The sequence below is a fragment of the Humulus lupulus genome, chromosome 2 (genome assembly GCF_963169125.1).
Source record: "Humulus lupulus chromosome 2, drHumLupu1.1, whole genome shotgun sequence".
NCBI lineage: Eukaryota > Viridiplantae > Streptophyta > Magnoliopsida > Rosales > Cannabaceae > Humulus > Humulus lupulus.
Window position 1 is genome coordinate 114,453,241 of NC_084794.1, and position 9,116 is coordinate 114,462,356.

Sequence of the window (9,116 nt, forward strand, 5' to 3'; positions counted from 1 at the left end):
TCGTGATAATTAAAATATATAGCGTACCCGCGGATCCCCAAAGACTCGGGTACTTTTATACGATTATTTATGACCAGCCTGTCATATTTAATGTCCCAGATATTAGGAGATCATTTATTTTGTGATCAAATCATATCCCTATATAAATGAGAATTGTTTGTATTAAATGTAATAGATATGTAAATCCGTGATTGACTCATGCAGTTACCCAAACCTGTCCATGGAATTTCTCTATAAATACTGAGAATATTGGACAGGAAAATTGATGATTATTCTGTAATACTGAAATTCTGCCAAAATAAAGAGAGAAACAACAATAAATTAGACTCGTGGACTAGGTAGATTTTAACCACTGAACCACGTAAAAATATTTGTGTTTTTATGAATTCATTTCATATTTCAGTTTATTCTTAAGCACTAATCAACCTTATTATTTCTTAAATACTCTATTGGCAAAAAAACCGCGTCCATAGTTTGATGCTTTCATTGAGAGGACGAAATTAGTGCTTTCATCAAAACTCCAGTCAAATCTCATCATGGTGGTCACTCGCTCAATGAACAACAATGAGATAGAACAGCCTGGTGGGCAAGAGGCCCATCATACCGCTGTTTCAAACGAGCATGGCCCTGAAGTTCAGTAACGTCCGGGAAAGCAACCGGTAGGTCACATTGATACTAGGAGTTCGACGTCATTGCCACTGAATCCAAACCCAGACTACTTAACTGCAGTTGAGTTGGAAAATATGCAGTTAAGAAGCCATCTTGCTAAGGAAAACAGGCAAATTGGGGAGGTTTTGGCTCAGTTACCCCCTCTTGCAACTGACGTTAATGTTAGAAAAAACAAAATGGGTCTCATAAGTCCCACAGGAATAATCGATCCAAACCAAGTCGTTCAGTCAGAACTGCCACCCCAAGTTCTGTGCCTACAGTGCGAGATCGCCAAAATGCTCAACCTAGTGGCCCTCATAGGGGTCATCGGCACGTTAGTCGATCGGTTAGAACCGCGACCCCAAGTTCGGTGCCTCCTTCACACGCGCCTGGGAATACCCATGGCAACCCACGAGGAGAGGCTGGGATAGGCTCACAAAGATAGAATGTTCCAGCTAACCCTCTTGCGTCACGATCGGATCGTCAGGCGCAGAGAGCTATAAATAATGGGGCAGAATAGAGGTGAGCTAGTTTAGTTCGCTTTGATGGGACAAGGATTGCCTAGCCAGTAAGGCATCCCCCGTCACTTATTAGACATCCAACACCACCTTGGCCTACGCGAGACATTCCTGCTTATGGAGACAGTAGGAGAAACTCTCCTCCGTCTGCCCATACCTATGTCCCACGGACACATGTTGAAAATCTAGATCATCGGCCTCAACTGCGAGTTGTAAGCTTCGCAAATGGAAGTTATTAGACTGAAAGTCGTCGAAGTGGTAGGTCCGAGGGCGATCTAAGAAATCATCTAAGTTCGGCACAAATCCCTCAATACGATTCACAGTCTGGTCTGCGTGATTGCCTGAATTCGTAGAGAAGAAATTCAGCTCGAGATGAGGGTGTTAGTCACGCTCGTCAAGACGGAGGTCCTTCCATAGTACGTGATAATGGGAATGCCCCACCAATCCAAGCTCGAGCTTGGAGGGACAACAACCCTTCAAACATGTACGATAGGATGGGAGTTGTTGAATAGCCCCAAAATAACCTAGGGACTAGGGACCAAACCCTCGAGAGGTTAACTCAGATGGAGGAGCAAATGAAGAAGCTTCTGTTTGAAAAATACAAAGACAATTGTGACTCAGAGGATGAGCTCGAGCTTTTCGCTCCAAATATTGCAGCGACCACATATCCGGTGGGCTTCAGAATGCCACACTTGTCAAAGTTTGACGGAGATGGGGATCCGTCCGATCACCTTGGGATGTTTAACACCATGATGATGGCCCACAACGTCGGGCCCGATCTAAGGTGCATTTTATTCCCCTCAAATCTGATTGGGCCAGCTAGGCAGTGGTTTAAACAATATAAGAGACATTCAATTAACTCATGGAAGAAGTTTTTTGTTGATTTCAAGAGAGCATTCAGGGCTTCCTAGACAGCTCAGATTAAGGCTGATTCATTGGCTAATGTAAAGCAACAACCTGGGGAACTGTTGAAGGCATATCTAAGTAGGTTTGCCAATGTCGCTGCACAAGCTGGAGATACCAACGATAGCTCCAAGCTCATGGCAATGAGGACATGAATCCTTGTTGGAGGCGACTTGTGGCAAGAATTACAGAGAAAATGAGTTAATAGTGTGGACGAGTTCTTGGCACGAGCTCAAAGATGGGTTAACCTGGAAGAGGCGCGAGCCTCTGTCGCAGGAACCAGCCAAATTCATGGCCAGCCCATTGGAGCGGTAACGGATGTTGCAGCTACGACTCAAACCGTTACCCAGAATAACCAAGGGGGAAATAATAAGAGGAAGGGAAATGGTGAGGGCGACTAGAGCGGAACAAAGAAAAATAAGTTCGGGGAAAAATTCAAGCATGTTTACGCAACCTATACCGACCTCACGGATACTAGGGAGTGCATCTTCCTAGCCAATTCTACTCGCCTTCCATGGAAGAAGCCAGAACCACTGAAAAACCAAAGAGCGAAGAGAGATCCTTTGAAGTTCTGCCAATTTCACAATGATATCGGTCACAACACTGATGACTGCAGACAGTTGAAGGATGAGATCGAGACCCTTATCAGGGTAGGACATTTGTCCCAATACGTCCGAAATCGAGTGGTCCCTAGTTAGCCCGCTGAACAAAACCCTCCGTCAGCTCCTGAGGCTCCAATGAATCAAGCTGGAGTTCAAGCGAATCAGGACGACCCTCCTCCGATAATAGGGGGAGGTATAACCTCCATTTCAAGAGGACCCCATCTGGCAGGCACGAGCAGAGGTGCCCAGAAGAGGTACATTAACGAACTAAAATCCCATAATGGAGTGGAGTTCGTCCCGGAATAACGGTTATCAAAACAACGACGATTGGAAAAACAACCAATCATATTTACAGAAGAGGATGCTAGTCACGTCCAGTTCCCACATAATGATCCTTTGGTCATAATTGTTCAGCTCGCCAATCAAAGAGTACAGAGGACACTAGTAGATAACGGGAGTTCTGTGAATCTCCTTTTTAGGTCTACCTTGGAAAAGATGGGGTTGTCTGTAACAGAACAGAAGGCAACCTCAATGATTTTGTACGAATTTTCTGGTGAAGGTTCGGCTGCCATTGGAACGATTGAATTAGTGGTAATATTGGGAGAAGGCTCGTGAACTGTCTCCACGTTACTCAAGTTCGTTGTGATCGACTGTTCAGCTGCATACAATGCAATTTTGGGCCGACCTGTGTTGATGGCATTTGAAGCCATAACCTCTATCCGCCACCTAGTAATCAAGTTCCGCTCAGCTGCAGGGATATGTAGTGTTAGAGGCGATTATCTCGCAGCCAGGGAATGCTATAGCATTTCTATGAAGGGAAAATCACAACCTGGGCAGCAAGCTATGGCCATAAGTGACGAAGGTGAGGAGTCCTAGGAAGTGGAAGACACTTGTGGGATGGAAGAACCTCAAGAAGCAAAGGATAGCGACATTGTCCCACATGATGACATTGACCCACGAATGGGCGAGGACAGGTCAGAGCTCCAGGCCATTAAGGAGCTCGAGGAAGTAAGTATAGATCCCAAAGAGGCTTCAAGAGTTGTTAAGATTGGGAAAAATCTTGATGATAAAAGGAAGAGGGAACTGGTCAATTTCTTACAAAATAATATGGACGTCTTCGCCTGGTCACATGAAGACATGGTGGGAATAAGCCCGAGTGTAATCATGCACACTCTAAACTTGGACAAGAATGTGCCTGCAAAATCCCAATTGGGAACAGTCCGAGCTGAAGCACTGGAGGAAGAAGTAACTCGACTGTTAAAGTGCAGGTTTATTCGTGAAGTAAAGTAATCGATCTGGGTTGCCAATCCCATGCTGGTCCCAAAGCCAAACGAGAAATGGAGGACCTGCATCAATTTCTTCGACCTAAACAAAGCTTGTCCCAAGGATTGCTCCCCACTGCCAAGGATTGATCAGTTGGTAGATGCCATGGCGGGTCACGAGCTCATGTCCTTTATGGATGCGTATTCTAGATATAATAAGATCGCGATAAATCCTGTGGACCAAGAACATACTAGCTTTATGACCCCAACTTACGTATATTGTTATAAAGTCATGCTCTTCGGGTTGAAGAATGCCGGAGCTACCTATCAGTGAGTAGTCAACAAAATGTTTGTTGATCAGATCAGGAGGAATATGGAAGTGTATGTCGATGATATGCTTGTCAAATCCAAGACTGCCGGTAACTTGTATCCGATCTGAAAGAATGTTTTGAGATCTTAAGGAGGTATGGTATGAGGTTGAATCCCCAGAAGTGTACTTTTGGAGTAGCATTGGGAAAATTTATGGGGTTCATAGTCAATACGAGGGGGATAGAGGTGAATCCTGATAAAATCATATCACTGTTAGAAATGCCCTTGCCTAGGTCGCGCAAAGAAGTTCAAAGCTTGACTGGAAGGGTGGTAGCTTTGAATCGTTTTATTTCGAAATCCACTGAAAAGTGCTTGCCATTCTACAACTTGCTAAGGGGAAACAAGAAATTTGAATGGACTGAGGAGTGCGAGTAGGCATTCCTAGACCTAAAAACACACCTGGTCGAGCCCCCAGTATTGTCTAAGCTTATGTCTGGAGAGCCTCTGTTCCTTTATTTGGCCGTAACAGAAAATGCAGTCAGTGTCGTGTTAGTTCAAGAAGAAGACCGTGCTAAAAAACCAGTGTATTATATAAGCAAGAGACTTCTCGGAGCTGAATCACGATATCCACTGATAGAAAAGATGGCATTCTGTTTGATATTGGCTTCCAGGAAGCTCCGACCATATTTCTAGTCCCATTCAATCAACGTCATGACCGACCAACCTTTAAGGTAAGTATTGCAAAAACCTGAAACGTCGGGACGTCTTTTAAAATGGGCAATTGAACTCAGCCAGTTCGAGATATTGTACGTGCCACATACCTCAATCAAAAGTCAGGCCCTTACTGATTTTGTGGCTGAATGCACCGGATTTCAAGAGGAGCTTTTGAAGGAACCGATGCAAGAGTTGTGGAAAATATTTGTAGATGGATCATCGAACGAGAACGGATCCGAAGTTGGGATCATATTAATCTCCCCAAGAAGGGCATCGATTCCATAAAGCTCTGAGATTCGGATTCGAAGCATCTAACAACGAAGCCGAATATGAGGCCTTACTAGCTGGACTGAGAGTGGTGAAGGAGCTCAAAGCGAAGCTCGTCCAGTGTTATAGCGATTCTCAGCTCGTGGTTAATCAGGTGTTGGGGGAGTATCAAGCTCAAGGCACCAAGATGGCAGCTTACCTAGCTAAGGTGAAGGGGGAGCTAGCCGAATTTGAGTACAGTACTATTGAACAGATACCTCGCGAGCAGAGCTCTAATGCTGACGCTTTGGCAAGGCTTGCCACCACCAAGGAAGTTGAGACTTTGAATGTAGTGCCAATGGATTTCTTGGAGAGTCCGAGCGTGACAGAAAAAATGGTAGAGGTCGAGATGATCGACACAAGACCGACCTGGATGACCCCCATAATGAAATACCTCAGAACGGGAAGGCTACCTGAGGAAAGAAAGGATGCAAGAAAAATAATATATCAAGCTCCTAGGTATGTGATAGTGGACGGGACATTGTACCGACGTGGTCATTTATTGCCTCTCCTACGGTGTGTTCTGCCTGAGGAGGCTAAAACCATCTTGCAAGAAATGCATGAAGGCTTTTGTGGAGATCACACTAGGGGGCAAAACCTAGCACTGAAAATATTGAGGTAGGGTTATTTTGGGTCCACTTTAACTAAAGACTCCATCTCGTATGTTCAGAAATGCAACAAATGTCAGCGCTTCGCCATAGTTGCTCGAGCTGCTCCAGTAGAGCTAACAATGATCTCATCCCCGTGGCCATTTGCGATGTAGGGAATCGACCTAATAGGATCCTTACCTATGGGCAAGGGAGGAGTTCGTTGTGCGGTGGTGGTGATTAGAGGTGAAAAGTGCAACTTTATTAATCTTAAATGTCAAAATAAAATAAGTTTTAATTAATATTTTCATGGAATTAATATGATATATTTTATGGATGAAAATATTTGATCATGATTTAATTTATTGTTATTTTGTAGGAATTAAAGTTGTATTTTGGCACTTTGAAATGAAAAGAGAAAGAAAGAATTAAATTTGAAACATATGAAAGAAAATTGGCAAAACTGAAAAGAAAAGGCCCAATCTGAAGGCCCAAGCCCAGCAGCATCTACCATTTTTCTCCTCGCCCAGCCGCCAGGTGTCCTCTCCAGAAGCCGCCACGTGTCGCCTAGGTGCCTAGCTGCTGCCTCCAGCTTGCGCCACCTGTCCCCAGCAAGCCAACCCAGCAAAGTAGCTCACACCCAAAGCATCTAAGCCATCTGCCTTCTCCTGCGTTGACCCATTTTCCTCGCCAACAGGCAGGCCCATAGCAAAGACCCACAACAAGCAGGCCCAACTCGCCTCCTTCAGCTCTCAAAGGCCCAGCTCCCTCACAGCCCAATCCAAGTACCCCAACGTAGCCCCTGCTAACAACCTTCAGCCAGCTGCCTACGTGGCGCCTTCCTATTGGCTGGGATTGGTCAATAGCCCAGCTCCCACCAGCCACATTTGGCCCAACCTTTTATGCACCTTGGGCCTTGCAAAATTGCCATTTTGAGCTTTAAATCTCATCTTTTTTGGTGCTTTTGAAAAATGGCATTTTGACCATACACCAAAATAACTAGGTTAATATTTATAATAAGATTTGATTTTTCAAAATCATATTTTATTATTAATATTTCAAATTTATTTTGTAAACCCCAAATTGTTGTTTAATTTATTTTTAGTCCTTTTCTCCCTCTATAAATAGAGACTCTCATTTTCACATTTTGTATGTAATTTTTAGGTAGCAAAACTCTACCAAATTTTAGTCTCATTTCTCATATTTTCTCTCTAGAATTTCATGAGAATGTCTAGCATAATAGGCTAACCTTCTTAGGAAGGTTAGGATGATCATATATGCACTATGACTCTGTTTGGTATTTTTGATTCACCATGTGCTTAAAGTTTATATATTTTAGTAATTTATTTTCTTTCATCTCTACTTCTTCATCTTATTATCTATATTTATGTTCACTAATAGTATATAGATTTTGTCATGCACTTTCTATGTATTATCAAATTAGTGAAAATAATATAGATAATATCTTTATCATTTTCTCCATCTCACTCATATATATGTAATTTTGCTAAAATCTATATAGAAGTAGTCATGCTCTTTCTATGTATTTTATAAATAGTAAAAGTAATATTTGTGTTAGGTTTTATGTCCAATCTTTTATTGCATTATTGCCAATGGTATAATGTCATTTTTAGATTTCTCATAAGATTTATCTCATCTTTCCATGGTAAAGAATAATAATCACTTGAATACATTTTTGTGAAATATATTTGTGCTTCAATGTTAAATCTTCCAAATGAATAGTTGGGATGTGAACTATCTATTTGTGTATTTTTTGTGAATCAAAGATCCATATAAATAAGTATGCATATTGGTGACTCTTGATCCTTCCTACTTGTTACCTATTGTTACATCACACTTTATTCTATCTTTATTTATAATCTTTAAATCTCAAAAACAACAAAAATATCATTTGTTATATTTCCCTCATATTATTTATCTCTAAACCTTATTTATTGATTAATTTTAATTCTTTGCCTCCTTGTGGAATCGACCGCCCGATCTATACTACGACAACCGCTAAGTGGAAGTCACGTTTGGGCGTTAAACAGGTGGCAATCAACTATTTCACGAAGTGGGCAGAGGCCGAGCCTTTAGCAATCATCACTTCAAAGAGAGTCCTAGACTTTGTGGTGAAGAATATTCTATGTCAGTTTGGGCTTCCTCAAAAGATCGTGTCATATTATGGGACCCAATTCGACAGTGATCTTTTCACTAACTTCTGTGAAAAGTATGGTGTTATTAAGAGTTTCCCCTCGGAGGCGTATCCACAAGCCAACGGACAGGTCGAGGCTGTGAATAAAACCTTAAAGATGAGTCTTAAGAAGAGGTTAGATGAGGCCAAAGGAATATGGCCCGAACAGCTCCCGCAAGTACTTTGGGCATATCGAACTACTCACAGGACTTCCACGGGACACTCCTTTCTCCTTAACTTTTGGAAGCGAGGCTGTCCTTCCAGTTGAAGCTATGGTAACCACTCACAGGCAAAGGACATGTAACCAAGAACGAAATGATGAATTACTTAACACTTCTCTCGACTTGATTGATGAGAAACGAGAAGATTCGCAGTTACAGCTCGGCCATTATCAACAAAAAATCACTCGTTACTTTAATTCTAAAGTCAAGTGACGTAGTTTTGGATTAGGCGACCTGGTTCTTCGAAGGGTCTTTCTGGCGAATAAGGATCCCAAGGACAGCGTTTTAGGCCCGAACTGGGAAGGACCATATTAGATCGTGGAAGTTTTGCGTGAAGGAACCTTCAAGATAGCTCGGTTGAATGGGGAGATAGTCCCACAGACCTGGAACGCCATGCATTTAAAAAAGTATTATCAATAGTACAGTCATCCATGTAAGTCTTAATTATAAAAGCCATTCAATTAAATAACAAATGGATTATTAAATGAATTTTCTTGTTAAGGTGGTTTTAAATAATTTTTCTTGTTAAGGTTGTATTAGCTCGTGTATTGATGTTTGTAAAAGCAACCAAGAAAGTCTCTACATTCTAGTTACTTGGGGGGCATATAACCCGAGGCGGATCAAAATAAGATCGCTGGATAAGTTTAAATTACTTAAAACCCTGGATACAACCAGGTACAAAACTACCATGGATTCAACCAGGTAAAAAACTTAGAAGCTTGAAAAATTGAATATTCGATGGCTTTTTAAGAGCTCGAGATGTCAATAAACCTAGCATAAACTAAGTTTAAATCACTTAAAACCCTGGATACAACCAAGTCCAAAACTTAGAAGCTTGGAAAATTAAATATT